This window comes from Clinocottus analis, unplaced genomic scaffold (genome assembly GCF_023055335.1).
Source record: "Clinocottus analis isolate CAN_PGR_092001 unplaced genomic scaffold, fCliAna1.0.p SCAF_5, whole genome shotgun sequence".
Classification (NCBI taxonomy): Eukaryota; Metazoa; Chordata; class Actinopteri; order Perciformes; family Cottidae; genus Clinocottus; species Clinocottus analis.
In genome coordinates this window covers 5,694,601-5,713,739 of record NW_027176207.1, presented here as the reverse complement: position 1 = coordinate 5,713,739, position 19,139 = coordinate 5,694,601, and the positions used below count along the sequence as shown (strand labels likewise).

Below are 19,139 nucleotides of genomic sequence, written 5' to 3'. Positions count from 1 at the left end.
GGACGTTGTGGTTGATTGTCATGGACTTTAACAAATCAGCGCTTTAGTTTGACGAGCTGGGTGTATTCCTTGACGTGCAGCGCCTGCGAGGTGGCGTGGACGTATACAATTGGGCAGTGGCCCAGGATGACCACTCACATGCGCTGTGATTAGTCACCGAGGCAGTGTACGAAAGAAGGAGAAGAAGAACAAAGTAAACCTCGACCTAGAATCTCAGGCTGAAGCCTCAGACTTGTTGCTGGATTAACTGATGACGCCTTTCGCACATACAATTATGTACATCTGGTGAGTTAAATGCTGGTTGTTATTTTTTTTTTTTTACATCTGTAGTCATATTTAATCATAAACAAGCCACAGCGCTGTTATTACTGCTGGTCGAGCCAGGACCTTAGTTGGTCCTCCCTTTAAGGTGCACCTTAGTTATCTCCCCAATCACCACATGGTTGTTTAACTTAATTTTAATTGCAACATGCTGTAACTTTTATGATAAGAAACCTATGTTTTAAACAAAATTAAATTAACCACGCAAAAAAACGCCTTTTTTTTTCTGGTCAAAGTGGTTAAAATAGCTCCGCGGGTCGGTCCACACAGCTCGTGTGACCTCCCTCTTTGCCCATAATAGTGAAAAAAAATCGTCCATATAACAGAGTGAGCGTCTGCTGTTGACACAAGACAGTCTGTATGAACGCGCCGTGTAGTGGGCAGTGCGCCATGTTCAATACACGCACGGTTCGGTCTGCTCCCGGGACACTTTTTTTTTTCCCTCAGTCCGCACCTGATGACACGGCACTTGAAGGCCTATGCCTGAACCTGCATACAACACCCTTTTAAGGAGGTTTCAGAGCATCACTAACACAGCCCTCCCATTGGCACCTGTCTCCAAGAGAGCTTGACCTTTTACCCTCCCATCCTGTAATGAATTGTTTATCACCGTGTATAAAAGTCAGAAACAAGAAACAGACCTCTGAGCAGAAGCTGCTTGACTCATAACTGCATGTGATTCAACTCTGCTCCCTCTTGCAAGAATAAATTACCTGTTCAACGATGTCACACTCGGTGGTCAGGAGAATGTTTCTAACAGCAGCGTAACCAAACTTGATATATGAATAGATGAATAGTGGACGAAAATTACTTTCAACAAAAGCATTCTCTGTATTTAAAAAAGTTTCCATGAATAATGTCTAATATAAATGTATGATCTAATATTGCTGTCTAAGAATTATAAAAAAGTTATTCTATAATCAGACATACAACACCTTATCTATAGTAATATAGGTAGTGATGTCATCATCATCATCATCATCTCTCTCTGCCATGGTAGTTCTGTATTTGCAACAATGACAACATTTCCCAAACGATGACACAAATGGAGATAAACTACTGATTACACATTAGTATTTGGTTAGTCAGATTTATGCTATTTTTATGAACAGTACCAACTATTATAGTAAATGATTAATTTCACTAAATTCAGATTTGACTGATTTTCCTCCAGTGCTTCATACCTCATTGGATGTGTATGTATATATCCTGTCGGGTACAGCAACCTGCTAATGACCCACTAGATTACAACACAAGCACTGCAGAGGTATAACATAGATGTTTAACAGCTGCTGTCATTGTCTCCTTGAGCAAAGCATCAGAATACCAACAGATGATTACAGACGGTAGAGGACAGCTGCTACTGCTCCATCCCACAATATGCTCATATGTTTAGTCATTCATGTTCCTGGTTGAGATTCTGGATTGTGAATACTGGCCACTGAAACAACTCTAAAGATATATTATTACCAATATTTCACTTGTTTTTTTTGACGATGTTATATGTATTATTGCATAAAAGGTGTTGGAGAACCAGTGGTGAAAGAAGGGCCTCATTTGGTTGTATAGCCACAATTTCTTTTCACCCACGCCTTCCGTTTGACTCTGTGTGGCCTTAAGAGGCGCTGCATGGCGCTCTCATGCTGATAACAGTTCATTTCCTTCCAAATAGCACATTTATCAAAACAACCTAACAGACGTTCAGATTACTTTTGTTTCCATACAAGATTCTCCGTGGTGGAAGGCATTGATGAATCACAAGCGATTCATAATCTTAATTTTGATACAATATCCAATAAACGAGATATGAGGGCATGCACACGAGCCAGACTGTTGCTAATCCAAGTGTTAGTGCAGTGCGTTTGTATTGGCCCGGACTGAAACTGGTGGAAAACAAAACAAATCTTAGCAATTGCATTCTTCTGGGGAGGGAATGGCTCTTAAATGCAAGATTAATTTGGGTGTTCATCTCCGCAGCACCAATCACTCAGTGTGGAAACTACAAGAAGAGAAAAGGTACATAAACCCGCAGCTCGTCAGCACAAATCAATGACAGTTAATTAAATGGGAGATGGGGTAAACAGCGTAGTGAAACACCTTTAATGGCAGCCCACACAGATTTGGCCATCCGGGCTGATAGTTGTAAATAAAGAATCCAGAGTACCACAGCGAAGACTCACCTCAAGCAATGTGTGTTTTATTGTTTACCATGATTTATAATTCTTATCTTGAGCCACGAGTCCTGGGTGTTGTGGCAGAAGGCAATAAAGTCAATAGGCTTATAAATTGAACTGAATTCTGAGTTTGCCCGGCATGGAGAATAAACACTGCTTTCACTGCTTATCTGTGGGGTTTGATGGCATTGCGGTCCTTTTTAAAGGCGGAACAGTGGCACCTGGTCTCCTGTTGGGTTCACATGAGCAATGTTGCAAGAGGACTTTGGGAGACATGCTAAAGGCTGGGAGCTTTTTCTAACAGCAGCACATAGCTGCTAATGGATCACTGAATACATAAATGAGCTGAGTGTGAAGAAGATAGCATCTAATTACCCTGAAACAATTAAACTGACTGCCACTGTCAACAGCTTGTTAGCAATTTCCAAATGAATGAACTTGGAGAAGAGAAACAAGTAGTGCCACTGTGCTGTAGGACTGACGTTACATAATATGAATTTACATCAGAGTTGGATCTTTTACCCTGCAGCTCATGGAATTGTGTCAACATTGGATGCGTCCTCTCTTTATTCAGTGTCAATGCAGGACATAGCTGCCAGTATGCAGCCGGCTGGCAAGTGAGGGTGTGGATGTACACGATTGCCGTCATTTATTCATTTACTTTAACATTGAAAATACTGTAGTTTCCACGAGGAGGTCCGGTAGAAAAGATGTGACATTTCTCTTCTCAGTCAGCGGGGATCAGAAGCTTTACTTTTCAAAGTCAAACAATCTTGGCTAATGGTTCAGATATCGGTATTCACCTAGAGCCAAATCACCGCTCTAGATATACTGCAGTCATTTATTTTATTTTATTTTATTACTTTATGGCACTGCAAATCTTCGTTATTTCCCATTTATATGATTTGTTATAATAATTACCCATTGAAAGATCAGGATGATAATGTTGATGGGCATATTTTGCGAGAGTCCTCATTTCACTCTGAGTGAGCTGACTCTCTCAACAGTTCCACATCAGCGTTTCACCAGCCGGCTCCCATCGAGGGCCTGTGTGGTCCCGTGTGAAAAGACGACTTGCTGTTGATGATACAATTACACCGACCCCCCTCAGGAAGCTGCCCTGATGACGCACTGGCAGAACTTCCTTTGGAATTATTCTAGCAGAGTTTTATAATGAAGTACGGGAATACGCAATTAGCATATGGCATTTGATGATGTGATATTGTTTTATCAGCTGCAGCTTAATTAATATTGTCGAATGATCAGGGTGCACTTAAAGCTTGGTATTATATCATAGGGGGAGGAAGACAACACTGTAGCACTTTTTGTGTGATATAAGCTCTGAAAAACGGGAGTTCTGAAGAGAAAAGAGAGAAAGAAAACATGATATTGAGTCATTTTACCCTCTGAGGATTAGCCATGGGGTGATCGTCTGTTATGTCAGTGATGAATAATAAAGACAGATTCATGAATTTCACCTTTTGGAATCTCGTTAGTCAGACCAACCACAGCACCATGTGATTAATTACCATCTTCTAATTAGACTTGCAGTGTTGGACGCTGTGGATGATTTCATCCCAACGAATATTTATCACATTTTCCATACTGGTGTTCAGATACAGTAATTATCTCTTCATCTGCTAGCAGCAGGCAGGCACACACACACACACACACACACACACACACACACACACACACACACACACACACACACACACACACACCGACACACACCGACACACACCACAAGCCAGAGGCAAATCGTTTCGCATTTTTTGGAATCGTTACTAGCTGAAGAGGGACATTAGAGTTTATGAGACATTGTCACGTATTAAGTCAATAACCTTATGGAAGTTGTGGGGCTGAAGGTTCGGGGCATAAATGTACCCAAATATACGTACCATAAACATGTGGTGACCCCCCCTCAGGGCTCCTACATGTGCCACTAAAGTGAAACACAATGGAGCAGCAGTTGTTGGATTCTCAGCAGGCTTGTCCTTCACCTTCCTCTGTGTGGACATTGCCACTTTATTGGAGGAGATGGAGTAATTGCAAAGTGTTGCATGCTGCCATTTTATGATCTCACTTATTTTTATACTGTCTTCTGCGTGTGAAAGGCCTTTACCATTCTTTGGACACCTGGGTCCATTTCTGCACACATTTTTGTTGTGACTAACGGTTTAGCAAATACTCTCAGCCCAGCAGAGCAATCTCATTTTTCTTTCTTACAAACGCCACAGACAACAACAACTATTTCAGTGGCTATTTCTGGGTTTATGTGTTGAAACGTATTTGATTAAAACACATTGTGTCAGATAACAAGGAGAGCTAAAGGTAGGCTGTTTTTTTACTGCGTCTGTAACATCAGCGACAACAACAGACAATATCAGGAATACACGGGTGATAACTGGTGATTTATTAAAGGTTACCACCACCTGCGAGGATCAAAGTGTCCCATATAGCTCAGATCATCACCTTAATCCAGCACATATACCCTCACACAAACCTGATGTGACCCATTTCAGTTTTCCAACTCAGTGATCTCCTGAGCCGTGCATGTTGACTTTTGTTGGCAACTTGTTGCAGCAATACAGTGCCATGAAAAGCTGCACACAGACAGCTATTAATTAAAAATGTTGAAGTTGCTTCAGACAGAGTTTCATCGATACGCGTAAGCTATAATTTGTCCCTGACTTCAACGGCTCTCAGCTGTGAAGCTGAGGTGTTGCTTGAGTATGTGCAGCAGGTATGACAGCTAGTCTTTTGGAAGTGAAAACAAGTGTCAGTGTAAATCCTGCTCTACTTGATTAAAGATTAAAATGGTGTGAAAAGTGTCACAATGCAGTGGGCGTACTGAAAATATGAGTATATGCAACAGGTTCAAGTCTGGTTGTTGTCAGTTGACGAAGAGTTCTTTATTCCTCAGGTATTTATTTGAACATTCTTAAGATGGTCTATTGTCTTTGTCAACTTTATTAGATGTATAAAAGACATATAATGAGCGGTAGGCATGGACCACGATTTAAATAGCCACAGCCAATCGTAGCATACAGGGCCGGTTCCACAGGGCCACGATCCACGGTGGGGGGCGTAGTTGTCTGACCCAACCTCTGAAAGAAAGCTTCCCGAATCAGCCCTAACTATAAGCACTGTCAAAGAGGAAAGTCTTAAGTCTACTCTTAAATGAGTTATGAGTTAAATGAGTTATCAATTTAGTCTTGTTTTTCTTGTCTCAGATATGATGTTCTATAGATCAAATCACTCAAATGGATAGCAGTTTATTGCTCAACATAAACAGGCGGCTTACAGCTAACGGGGCTATCGGAGTTTACCTGGCTCGCTCACGTGCACTACCACGCGTCATGCGTCAAGGCAAGGTGAAACTCTGATAATACACAGAGACACTTCATTCTCTGCTCAGGTAGACTTTATTATCGATCTTGATTGACAACTGCAGATAAATCAACACTTCCTGTATGTTTACTGTGCTCTTGTTTTTTATCAAAGATCCAAAAGCGAAGCGAGTTTATTTTCCAGAAATTATGATCGCTCTGTTTTTGCTGAGTGTTTGTCCAGTGGGCTCTGCAGGAGAGCCGAAGGATAGAATGATGAAAACAACATATTTCTGTCTTTAAAAAAAGCTTATTTTCTCAGGACAAAGCAATTTGTAGTTGAACAGCTTAGTTTGGTTTGGCATCATGTATGTTACTGATGTATTTGGATGTGTTTAACATTTTTATTGATTAAAGTGAAGTATTATATTGTAAAGATTATTTTGTCACAGATAGTGCCAAAATGTGGCAAACCCGAAACCTTATCATTTGTGCTGCGCGCCATCTTCATTTACTCTAAACAAGTAACATATATACAAATATTTACACACCTGAACACATCATGTGCCTTTATTATAACACCAAAATGATTCAAATAGGCGAAGGCCTAAACAAATAGGTCAGCAATTGCTATTTATTATATATTTTAAAGGTTGTTTCAGAGATTCTTGACATATAATAATAAAACCTCAAATAAACCCTGCACAACCACAGTATAGCAGTCTTTCTCTATGTTTCCCTCCTTCATTCATGACAAATGCAGGGATGAATACAAATTATTCTGAATAACGCTGTGAGAGCTTGTGAGAAAACACAGTCACATTGTGTACATTAAAGCAGCAGTGCACCGCTCTCGAACAATGCTAAATTATAAAATTAAACCAAGTGGATTATAGCGAGCCCTTTAACATTTAATGAGTAGCAGTAATAGCAATTGTAAATATCAACAATTGCCTTTTGCCTATTTGGAATTCGAAACCAACATTTCCATAATTTAATTAATTAATAATAATTAGTCCATAGTTCATTTCTCACTTAAAATGTTAATTATTGATATCAATGGTTAATGTCTTACTAGTGGAAATGTGTATTGTAGATATCTGTGATTTGATTCCAACTCCTCAACTGTCACTGTTGACTTTTATTCCAATTCAGTCAAAAATATACGTACATTTTCAAAGATATATTAAAAACAAATATAGAAAGGTGGTCAATCATTTTTGCTATGTTGTGTTTAATGTTTCAATAGCAAATCAGGTTTTACAATCCATCACTGATGCATCCTGTTCCCTCACCAGGTGCCAAGTCCCAAGCATGCACGCACGCAGGCACGTGAATGACAAAAGGTATCACCTTAAGGGCTAAACGCTAGCACATGGATTTAAGCAGAATATTATTGAGAATTGTCTAATATTTACTATTCATCACTGGCCGTGGATGTGGTTCTGAATACAGTGGTGGCTTTACAGAGTAGATAATATATTGGGGGCGGCTGTGGCCCGGGTGGATAAGTGGTCGTCCTATTACTATCCGTACGATCCCCAGTCCCCCTGTAGTTGACACGTCGAAGTGTCCCTGAGCAAGACACCTAAGCCCTGGTTACTTCCGGGGCGCCTCACAGGGCAGCCCACTCCCCCTTAACCAAAGGATGGGTTAAATGCAGAGAACTCAGAATTTCCACAAGTCGTTTAATAAAGATTTAAGGAAGAGTTAAGGAAGAGTTTCTTTTTTTTTCATATTAACAATGTATTGTTTAACAAATTACGGAAATGCTTGAACTCACAACCTCGGCATGGCTCTGCTGTTTACTGTCTTATAAGTACCGCACACTGACCGATTGCACCACTGGAGCTCATTTTTCCACTGCCTACATATGAAAATTAAAAGAAATCTGTTATAACTTTGAGTGTGACGGTGACGTTGCTGCTGGTTTGATGCTAGATTGTGTTTTGGACGTAGTGGGAGGAATAACATACTGTCTCCTCCTATTTACATTAAAAACCAGGCGCGCCTGCATTTGGAACATTGATGGTTAAATGGAGGATTTGGTAAATTGAATTATTGAGGGACTTTTTTTTACAGTAAAATTGTATTTTTTTAAATACTAAACGTCAACAAATATGAGTTGAATTAAATTGATCTGCAATAGTCTAGCAATACAGGGTTCAACCATAATTAATATAAATGTAAAGATTATTAAAGCAGTAAACTAATATAAAGAAGGAAGCAGTTTTACATGGTATTTACTGTAATTAGTATTTGTAACTGTCCTTTTACAAGGAGTGCTGGATATGGCTACAACAGACAAGTTACTAACAATGTAGTGTGCAACAAATTATAGAAATGCTCCAGGTGAGGATTGAACTCACAACCTCAGCATGGCTCTGCAGTTTAGTATTTTCAACTGTTCATTTACAAGGGCTGCTGAATTCAGCTATCGCTGGACAACACACTAATTATTAACAAAGTTAAATGTAAGTACTCCAGGTGAGGCTTGAACTCACAACCTCGGCATGGCTCTGCACTTTACTGTCTTATAAGTACCGCGCGCTGACCGATTGCGCCACTGGAGCTCATTTACATGTTTCCAACATATGAAAACAAAGCTAAATTTGTGATAACTTTGAGCGTGTGATGGTGAGATTGCTGCTGTTTTGGTACTGGGTTGTGTTTTGGATGTAGTGGGAGGAATTGCGTACTGTCTCCTCTCATTTACATGAAAAACCAGTTGTGCCTGCATTTGGAACATTGATGGTTTAATGGGGGATTTTGCAAGTTAATGTAGCGAGAGACTTTTTTACAGTAAAAATTGTATTTTTGAAATGCTAAACATCAACAAATATGGATTGAATTAAATTGATCTTCAACAGTTTAGGAATACAGACTTCAACCATGTATAATATATATACAAAGAATATTAAAGCAGTAAACTAACATAATGATAGAAGCATCCACATATGAGAACTATTTAATATTGCTGAGTTTTACATGGTGTGTAATGTATTTAGTATTTGTAACTGTCCATTGACAAGGGCTGCTGAATCTGGCTATTGCTGGACAACACAATGATGGTTAACAATGTGTTGTGCAACAAACTATAGAAATGCTCCAGGTGAGGATTGAACTCACAACCTCGGCATGGCTCTGCAGTTTACTGTCTTATAAGTACCACGCACTGACCGATTGCGCCACTGGAGCTCATCTTCATGTTTCTTACACATGAAAATTGATATAAATCTGTGATAACTTTGAGTGTGTGACGGTGACGTTGCTGCTTGTTTGATACTGGGTTGTGTTTTGGACGTAGTGGGAGGAATAACATACTGTCTCCTCCTATTTACATTAAAACCAGGTGTGCCTGCATTTGGAACCTTGATGGTTAAATGGAGGATTTGGTAAATTGAAGTAGCGAGGGACTTTTTTACAGTGAAAATTGTATTTTTTTTAAGACTAAACGTTGACAAATATGATTTGGATTAAATTGATCTGCAATGGTCTAGCATTATAGAGTTCAATCATAAATAATATAAATGTAAAGATTATTAAAGCAGTAAATTAATATAAAGAACAAAGCAGTTTTACATGGTATTTACTGTAATTAGTATTTGTAACTGTCCTTTGGTAAGGGGTGCTGAATACGGCTACAACAAACCAATTACTAGCAAAGTATTGTGCAACATATTATAGGAACGCTCCAGGTGAGGATTGAACTCACAACCTCGGCATGGCTCTGCAGTTTACTGTCTTATAAGTACCACGCACTGACCGATTGCGCCACTGGAGCTCAGCTTCATGTTTCCAACATATGAGTTATCACAACCGACTCTCGAAAAATCCAACGAAGCCACCACTGGAATGACATTGTACAAATACTATAAAACAAGTCAAATACCAACACTTTGTATGAAGCTTCTAAATATTGAGAAGTTATGGAAAATAATATGACATCGCAAATACTTCATGATTTTGAGGGCACAAAAGCATTATTTGGGTTTATTTATATATGTTATGTGAACCCCATTAGTGATATAAACATGAAATACATATTTTCTTTATTATAGCGCCGACATTTTTCAAATAGCCCATGTGGTTGTGGAGATAAACCTGTTTTAGTATGGGTATGAAAACCTTTGCAATTTTTTCTTTAAAAAAATGGCTTGAGTTTTAAGAGGATGGGAGTTTGTCAAACTTGAGGATCATTGAAGTTCTATTGTACAAAAAAAAGTGTAACATATAGATGGTAGCCAGCAACGCAATGCATCCTCATATACCGTCTTATGCACTCAGCAAGGGGACACCTCTGACCTCAACATGACATGAACCCACACACACACACACACACACACACACACACACACACACACACACACACACACACACACACACACACACACACACACACACACACACACACACACACACACACAGGTGACGTGCTGCAGAGTGTTAATGAAATGCACAGCACAAGCCAGACTTCTCAGCTCAGGCCCTGCAAGCTGGGAGGGAGAAGGGAAAGTCTTTCTTCCTGACACAATAATTCATTCCCGTTTACCACGGCGACGGAGTGAGCCACTAGGGGAGGCATAAATCCCGGCTGAAATCTTTCAGATTGCATCCGAATGGCCCTTTAAACAACCTGCACGGCTGTCACCGTGACTCCGTCGGAGCAATCTATCGTCTAACGGGTGCCACGTGAGCCTCCTTTGCAATCAAAGATAACAACGACTGCCGGCAAATAGACTGCATTTATATAGCGCTTTTCTAGTTGTAGTGGTCTCTCAAAGAGCTTTACAACACAAGCCAGCCTTCACCCATTCACACCCAGTCATACTCTGGTTGCAGAGGCTATCACACAAGATGCCACGAGCTAATCCATCAGGAGCAATACACATTCACAGGCACACTCACAATGTGGGGTTTAGTATCTTGCCAAAGAACACTTGGATATGTAGACAGCAGGGGCCCGGGGATCAAACCATCGACCTTCTGACTAGTGGATGACTTTACCTCCTGAGCCGCAGCCACGCCTCCTGGCAAATGTTTTAAGGAGCTCATTTCCTCCCTTGCTTTAGCACCCATCGGCATCGTATAGAAGGACTTAAATTGTTACACGCACACGCACGCACGCACGCACGCACACACGCACACCCACACACATGTACACACACACGTACACACTAGCTCATTTGCTTGTCATCTCTCAATGAAAGACTTGTCAAGGTCACAGCGAAAGAGAAAGCGAGTGGGCGTTTCCCATGGAGGCAAAAGTGAAGGAGAGCAGATGACAAAATCTGTTAATGTAATGCATATCATCATCTTGAAATGCGGTCACGGCTGCCTCTCGGGCTCACGGACTCTCAGCCTCCAGTGTCTATTGATGCGCCGCACACTTGGAGAGTCTGGAGTGTTTGAGGTGTTGCGAAATTCGGGAAGTTTAGAGAAACAGCAAAGTGTTTTCTGGTTTTCATGTGATTTCAGCCGGAGAACATAACACTTTATTTAGGCGTTCTCCAGCAGGCGTTTGCTGAATTAACAGCAAATGGCATGAAAGTGCACTGTTTGAGAATATCTTGTATTGCAGTTTAAGAGGCACTAATTGCAATTTGAAAGCTGGCGATAAACTGAATTGAATATCTTGAACCTATTAAAGGAAGGTAAATTGCAAGCAGGCAGTTTTTCTGCAAAGAACTTCACACATCCCAATCATTGATGCCAGTATAAACTGAAGGCGCTATGTTGTGGCGGCTGTTTGGTCATTCTGCCCACATATTTCAGCAGCTCAAATAGGTCCGATGTGCTAAAGCTGATGTGTCCACAAAAAGTACAGAGCCAATAAGAACTGTGTCGTCTGGATTACAAATGTGGTCGTGATCTTCCCGAACCAGAGCTAGAAAATAACTCCATCCATGAATATAATAACGGAATGGCAATAAGCGTGGGTGAGAAATAATAACTTGTAAATTGGCATATTTCTCTGATTGTGTGTGTGTACTATGTTGATTACTCTAACCACACAATCAGAGGCACCATTCCATCACTCGTTCTACTTGGCTCGGTTTGATAGAAACTTCACCAATAATATTAATAATGTATCAAATAATGTATCAAATCATACGATGGAGGATGACTTTCTTCATGCTTCTCCACGGAAGCATAACAAAAAAAGTTTAAAGCCCTCTGGCAACCTGTAGTTTTTCATTTAGATTAACTACAGTTTATTAGTGTTTTCATATTCATATAAAACATAAACTAGTAATAATTGAGGATTTAACTCATCTAAATCCACTGTGTTTTCGCAGTGTTTTATTTTTCAAAATATGAAGCTCCCACCCACTAAAAAAATACACATTCTTTCCCGGATCACAGTCCAAAACATGTGGCTAAAATAACTGAAGTTACGTACTAATCATTTAACGTGTAATGTTAAAATAAGTCATTATGGATTCTTGCTTTTCCTTTGAACACCAACAGGCGACACCTGAGTGAAAATCTGTTTGACCCGCCCATCCACCCGAGTCATGTGGACGACCAGGCTGGTGGTAGAGGCTACACATAAGAATGTCATGAGAATGAATTATATATAAGGTAACATACAATGTTACTTCATATTGAATTCCCAAAACAAAGTATTGTGTGTGTTGAAACTAGACAGACTCAAACATCAAGAGTGCACCAACATGTGAAAAACAGTCTCTGTGACACACATCGCCGTGAAGCAAATGGAGCACATCCATGTAGCCATGAGGGGAGAGGAGCAGGTATACTTCTGCCAGCTCACAGTACTGGAACAGCTGTGTGACTACTGTGGCTGCGTGCGTCATGTCACACCATACCCAAATACCATACGGCACAGACTCCGCCCCCACTCCTGTTGTAGCACCCATTTAATAGTAATAAATTGGACTCATTTGTCTGTCCCGTTGGCGTGGTCCCAAAAAAAAAGAAGAAAAATGAATGAAGAGGAAATTTTTTTGGCTCATTTTTCCTGATCAGTGGTGAATCTTTGCTGCTATACCTGCTGCGAATGCAGGCAACACTTTCTAATGGGGTTTTGTACAGATTGTTGGTCATTTGTAAGCCTGCAGAAGGTTGTAGGTATGATTTCTATCTGCATCAAGTAAAATAATGAGCGGGCAAAATTACGGATTGTATTTTGAAAATCTTTGTGAAACAGATTGGTTATTGTTGCTCCATTTGATCAAGGACTATTCTAAGAGGGTCACATAATCATTGTATTCCAGCAATCAATGAATTGCACACAGAACTGACCACCCAAAGGTTTTCATCTTGAAAGGTCAAGGCTAATATCAGTATAACCGCATCATGTGCTCTTAGCCGGGCACTCTACTCTTTCACCAGAAATGTTCTTCTTTTTTCATCTCATTAGCCTTTATCTGAGTACTCAAAGGAAGTGAGTCCTCAGTTCATATAGAAGTGCATTGCAATACATAGACCAACACAAAAAGAAGCAAAGAAGTTGAAAAGAGCAATCGTTGCCCACAAGGATAATGTGGATTGTTGATGATCAAAAAATCAAAGTCTCGGCTAGAAATCAAATTTTTGCCAATGTTGATGGCTCCGTTATACAGAGACCGCGTCATTCTGGTGGAGCAGAGTGCTATTGTGGTTTGCAGTGAGATATTGTGTTGCATTAGTTACTTGGTTTGATCCAGATGGCTTTAGCACATATTTACGTAGCTTTTTGTACAATGATACACGTCACCCTGAGAAAACGTAGCCAGAGTTGCAGAAAATCTCATCAGCCATGTTCCAGTTAGGGTTTTGTTTTATTGATTAAGTCGGCGTTTTCTACTCAAAATGCCCGCTGATGAGGTTGTGGCGTGCTGGTTGTTTCTTTCTTTCGCTCTCTCACCTTGGGTGGATTTTAACTTTCGCTGAGCAAATAGGATCTCTACTCGCACTCGATTGTATCTCCCAGACAAGGACATATTGATCGATGTTTGCTTCTAAATCTAAGTTGCACAAGAGCGGTTTTACAGTTGAATTCATTCAGCTGCCAGGCAACATTGTGTACAGTTGGTAGCTTTTGGTTATTTTAGGTTAACTGGTTGACATTTTGGGCCCTGTCAATCCTCCGTCACTTTAACATTTTGGTGTGACAAAAGAATGAACTCAAATAAAACAGTGAAACGATCAAAAAAGGCCATTTGAAAAAAAAAAAACAGCCTCCCCGTTTCCTTCTGCTCTCACGCTGCACCAACATTGCCTTAGGGTGCTGGTTAAAGCTGTGCTCATGACAGCTTGTGGATAAAGCAGCTCTGGCTGTCTTTATTGCCGTGCTCCCTGTTTGTGTGTTACTTAGCAGCAGCTGGCCTGTTGGCCCTCTGAAGAGCGCCTCCCTCTGGCGCGTTCAGGTTCAACAGAGCCGTCAGCCACACCGGCTCCTGCTCGCCTCCCAAGGTCAGAGGGCCCTCAGACACTCACCATGTGGTCAGCCAGAATATCACACATCCTGTTATGCAGAATGTGTGACCAGCCTGGATGCCGTCTCTTTACGCCGGTTCCTTGACACCCGGATACAAGGACTCAGTGTTTCCCCGGGGTTAAAACTGAAAAAAAGGATAATCCATCACAGTGAACATCATTTCTCATTAATTTTTAGGAGATTGAGTTTAAAAGACTGCATGGCATTATCCTCATGATAATGTACCTTTGACAAAATAGATTGATGTTCATTATGATGGATTACACAACTCAAGCAGTATAATTTAGTTTTTATATCCACATTTTTTTAAATTACTGCACGGAATCATTATTTTTTTGATTTTACATTTGCATTTTGATTTGTTCTTTCTCAAAAGGTGATTAGTTTAATTGCTTCGGGGCTGTTTTGCATATATGGTAAATATGAACATGTTGTATTTTGCAAACACTCCTGTATTCAAAATAAAAGCACATCTAAATAGTGATAAAACATAATCAGTGAATGGAAATTAGTTATACATAAATGCCATTTAGGGAATTAGTACTACATGAGATTTTATTCCAATCATGAAGTACAATGGATCAGAAAGAGAATGAGGATGGAGCTCTGTACTTTGACTTCAGGTATCAAGAAAAACACTCAAAGTCCTGTCATTCCTGCTCTACTTATGTCTTATTGTAGCAAACTCTTTGGTGCCGTGCGCTCCTTGCTTGCGTGATACCACCTGGCCTCTCCCAGTTATCAATTGTCTCCTTAAATGTTCTATTGTTAAAATAAGCCTTGGCAGCTATCGCTGCTCATAGAGTTACATTTGAGTGGATGTTTTCTTTCTCCCTTTGGCCTAGTTCAGATTTGGTGTTTCAATGCAATCTGGTTCCCAAGGATTTATTTCGACTAAACTGGGCTCTAAACCATTGACCAGACCACCGAAACCAACCTGGTGATCCCCACTGTTCGTACAGCATCCATGCATCCATTCATACAGTCAGGGACCAGACAATATCCCTGTTCATTGTTAAATAAGTGATATTCATTATGATGTTAATGTAATTTACACTGTGTCTGATAAGCTTCTCTGCAGTTTGTTTATGAGGTGGACTCAATATCTTAAACATTTAATACAGTCCATTGCAACACAAACACTAGTGCCTCCTTAAAAACTCAAAAACAACCATATAACTCAGCGAACTCACAAACACCGTACTAAAATCAACAAAAGCATTCAGTCTCCTCAGCAGAGTACACCGGTCACTGTTGTACTGCGGGACTAAATAAACACAATACATAATTGGGTCTACATACCCGTCTAGACCATAAGTGTATCAGACATGTTTTTCACAAAACAGACTGCTCTTATAGTATACATGCAAATCTCGGCCATGGCACTTCAGGTGCATATCTCAGCTCCGGCTCACAGACGTAACCACAATGTTTTTTCAGGCTTTGTAAATGTGAGGTTGATGCCCAATAAAAAAAGAGGCTATTTCTTGCGGCAGAATTGCTGCTGAGCAATGGCTGTATATTAAAACTGTGTGTGAAGTTCGGATAACGCGCAAACAATACAAGTAGTTAAACTGTTTTCCCCGCAGTCTATTGTCCGATAAGGTTGTTAAGAGGAGTGAGTGAGCAGTCAGGAGACCGTTAATGACGATATAAATCGAGCAGTAAAACAGTATTTTGAGAAAGTGTGAGTCACCCCAACCAAACAAAGCCTTGAGCAGGAAGGCATTACTGGACTCTCAACATGCTTTAGTCTGCTGCAACAGCCTCAAAAAAAAAAAAGCCTAGACACAAACACACACGCACACAGCAACTATAATTGTGTCATACACTCAGCTTATAACAACAGCTATCATTCAGTTTTGTCAGAGTATTATTATATCACCATAATGTTTTAATTCAATCTGGAAAGTACAGCGACAATACAGCACGGACAGCATTCCTTCACTGGATATTTCTTTCGCAAACAAAAAAGTTCTGCAGTTACGTAATAACACAAACTTGGTTTGTTACTAGATTAGAACAACACATAAATCCAGTGCAGGAAGCATCGGGCCAATACACGTAGCAGCCCAGCAGGCAGCCCCTCAGCTCCTCAGAGCCAGCCGGCCCCGGCTGGTTCCCTGTGTCAGTACGTCCTGTATCACGGCGCTTCACCGATCAGCCTGTAAAGCTCCACTGTAGGTCTTTACATCACTGCAGGCGTCTCTGTTGGGCCTCCAGTAACATCACTGAGTTGTGTGGAGCTAAGCTATACACCATATATCCTGACTGTGACTGCTGCCACGTGGAACAACAGGACAGGGACAGGACCCACGATATCCAGCCTTGGGATGGATCCAGCTTGCAGGAATCACATGAGGCGGTGTAAGCACTATACTTTGTAAAAATGGACATGGGAATTGCTTGTTTATGATTGGATGACAGAAACTCTACAACAGGATGCTTCAGGTCAACGGTTTAAGCATCTCTCTCATAGTGCTGGGTATATTAAACTGTACCCTGATAAATGGGAATTGGGTGCTCATCATATTTTACTGCTCATGTGTCACTAATCCAATGTCAGTCTATTGACCTGTTTTGTCTTTTGACTTCCAGTCGCTTTAGTAAAGTGTATAAAGTGGAAAGTCTTTGATCTTCATCAGTTCATACAGCCTGCCACACATTCCTCAAAGCTGGAAACACAAATGACAACCTGCACCGGTAATTTATCTAACTTGCATGACTTTCTTAAAATACATTAGAGCCCTGATACATAACTCATAAATCTGTTGGAGGACAAGGGTTATTCAATTATTAACATATTTACATTCGCAAACACATAATCACTGAACCAGCTAATATGGCTGGAGGCTAATTCATTAACATAAAATAACTTGATCCTGATATGTAGATATATTTTATTAAAGTTGTTATGATTTAATCATGAGCACATGTCATATACATATATTTATTCATACAGTATTGTAAAACTGGTCTAATATTTGGTGCAAGGTGATCACTAGCAAAAGATGTCTTCATGCACAATGCAGCATAAGAAAAGACCAAATAATGTAGTCAAAGTACTTCTTTGTTGCTGACAAGCAGAGGTTCAACAGTGTTCTAATGTTTATTCCAAGCAAATCACTGCATCACCTCTGGCCCTGCTCCTTCAACTCTAGCTGTATATTCATCACACAATACAAGACACAATGACCATGACACAGTGTGTGCAGTTTAGTAAGCATTCGCATCCAATCACACAGCCTTTGACACCGTTCCTTGGGAAAGGTACATCTCAGGATGTTGCAGATAGTCAGATGAGAGGGGTGTAATGTGATTTGCTCCCTGGGGCTTTGGATCCCTGCGTGGTGGGCGAAAAGAAGCACTGCCACATATCACAATGTTCCTGAGTTCATTTAACGTATCTGTTGGACTGCAAAAGCAGGTTTTAGGTTGCCTTAAGACTTCTCAGATAGGAACACATGACATTTATCCCTGAAATGTTCCCTGACTAGCTCTGCTGCCTGCAGACAATCTGGATGGAAAAGGGTAGAAGAGAAAATCTGAAACCACAAATAAATTGATGTTTTAAGCCGTGGTGGTTCAGATTGATCAAGCTGGGGATGACCAGAGTGGCGCCTCTGTTGGAGGTGACTGTCCATCCCAAAGGGAACAACACAAATAAATAGATTTTTCCCTCTCGCTCTCGCGCCGGGTTCCGAGGGCTCTCACGGTCAGGGCGGAGGTTCTCGCTGTCGCGCTCTGACAGATTTCCACAGCTGACGCCGACAATCTGTCCTCCCCCAGATTTGGATTGATGTAATGATCCCACTCTGTTTCGTTGGAGGAGGATGCTGCAAGTCTTGAGTTATTTCATTTGCCATGCTTTGAGTGGGTGTGACACCACTCTTAGCATTCATTGTCTTACGTAACATGACAAGGCATATTGTTGCTGGGGAGTCTGGCAAATTAGCAACATTTAAACTTCCCTGGCAGCTATGCAAGGCTGTCGATGGATCAAGTGGTCCAGTCGGCTCTGTTATTGTGTCTCTCAGGATTGTTTTTTAGTATTTGCTTAGAAAAGGAACATTTCTTCTTTTTGCTGATACGTTGCTGCTAATACGGTTCATCTGAGTTTGGTAGAAACATCTGTGCTGCTGTGTGAATTCGACACTGTGGATACCTTTCCACTGGCCTTCCGGTCCATTTAGAAATGCCAAACACTTCCTGCCATCAGCGCCTCACTTAGCAGTGCTGGAATCAATTCAAATCTCGATTTCCACTTTTTACCCCTGCAAAAGAGGTCAGATGTCCACTGTCTGAAAGTCTGAACTGCTTGTCAATTAACTGTATTTGTGTGAACCCTGAGAGAGAGATGTTTACTTCAATCTCTTTGGGAACTGTCTCACTGGAGATGTTAGACAGCTGTCTGTTTGAATGTGTGCCAAGTGTATAACACAAATTAAATGTTGGAAATATTTAAATAGAAACTTCAGGTACAAAAGGAAAACACTTCATACGACAGATTAAAAGGGTCTCTTGGAGTCATTATGACAGCATTTGAAAAGACTGAGTTATAAATATACATTGCAATTAATGGATGCCTTTGTTTTTTGCCCTTATCTGAGTGTCTGAGTGTTAACATAAGATTTCTGGAGTTGCTCACGGTGATAATTATTTTTCTCCCTGCACAAAACTGTCACGTTGGGTATTTACAGCTTCTTCAGAGACCAACTTTCTCGCTGTTTGAATAAAAAAGAAAAGGAAAAAGCAATGTGCCAGCCAGTGTACCTTGTGACAATACAGTATGCAGTGTAATGTTTGGAGAGAAAGGCTGAGGAAGGAACTTGTATCCTGTACGTATTTCCACTGGACGCTCTTACA

General features: G+C 40.6%; 1 protein-coding gene and 3 non-coding genes across 4 annotated transcripts in view; 1 reads left to right on the top strand and 3 right to left on the bottom strand.

Annotated features, from left to right (window-relative positions):
* ntm (neurotrimin) overlaps positions 1 to 19,139 on the top strand; it is a 386,758-nt gene that overhangs the window by 177,735 nt on the left and 189,884 nt on the right. The gene's annotated exons all lie outside the window — the stretch shown is intronic.
* Positions 8,307 to 8,400, bottom strand: trnai-uau (transfer RNA isoleucine (anticodon UAU)). The gene is made up of 2 exons: positions 8,363 to 8,400; positions 8,307 to 8,342 (listed from the first exon to the last, which is right to left on the bottom strand). It is a non-coding gene; the product is annotated as a tRNA-Ile (tRNA).
* Positions 8,932 to 9,025, bottom strand: trnai-uau (transfer RNA isoleucine (anticodon UAU)). The gene is made up of 2 exons: positions 8,988 to 9,025; positions 8,932 to 8,967 (listed from the first exon to the last, which is right to left on the bottom strand). It is a non-coding gene; the product is annotated as a tRNA-Ile (tRNA).
* On the bottom strand, positions 9,518 to 9,611 carry trnai-uau (transfer RNA isoleucine (anticodon UAU)). The gene is made up of 2 exons: positions 9,574 to 9,611; positions 9,518 to 9,553 (listed from the first exon to the last, which is right to left on the bottom strand). It is a non-coding gene; the product is annotated as a tRNA-Ile (tRNA).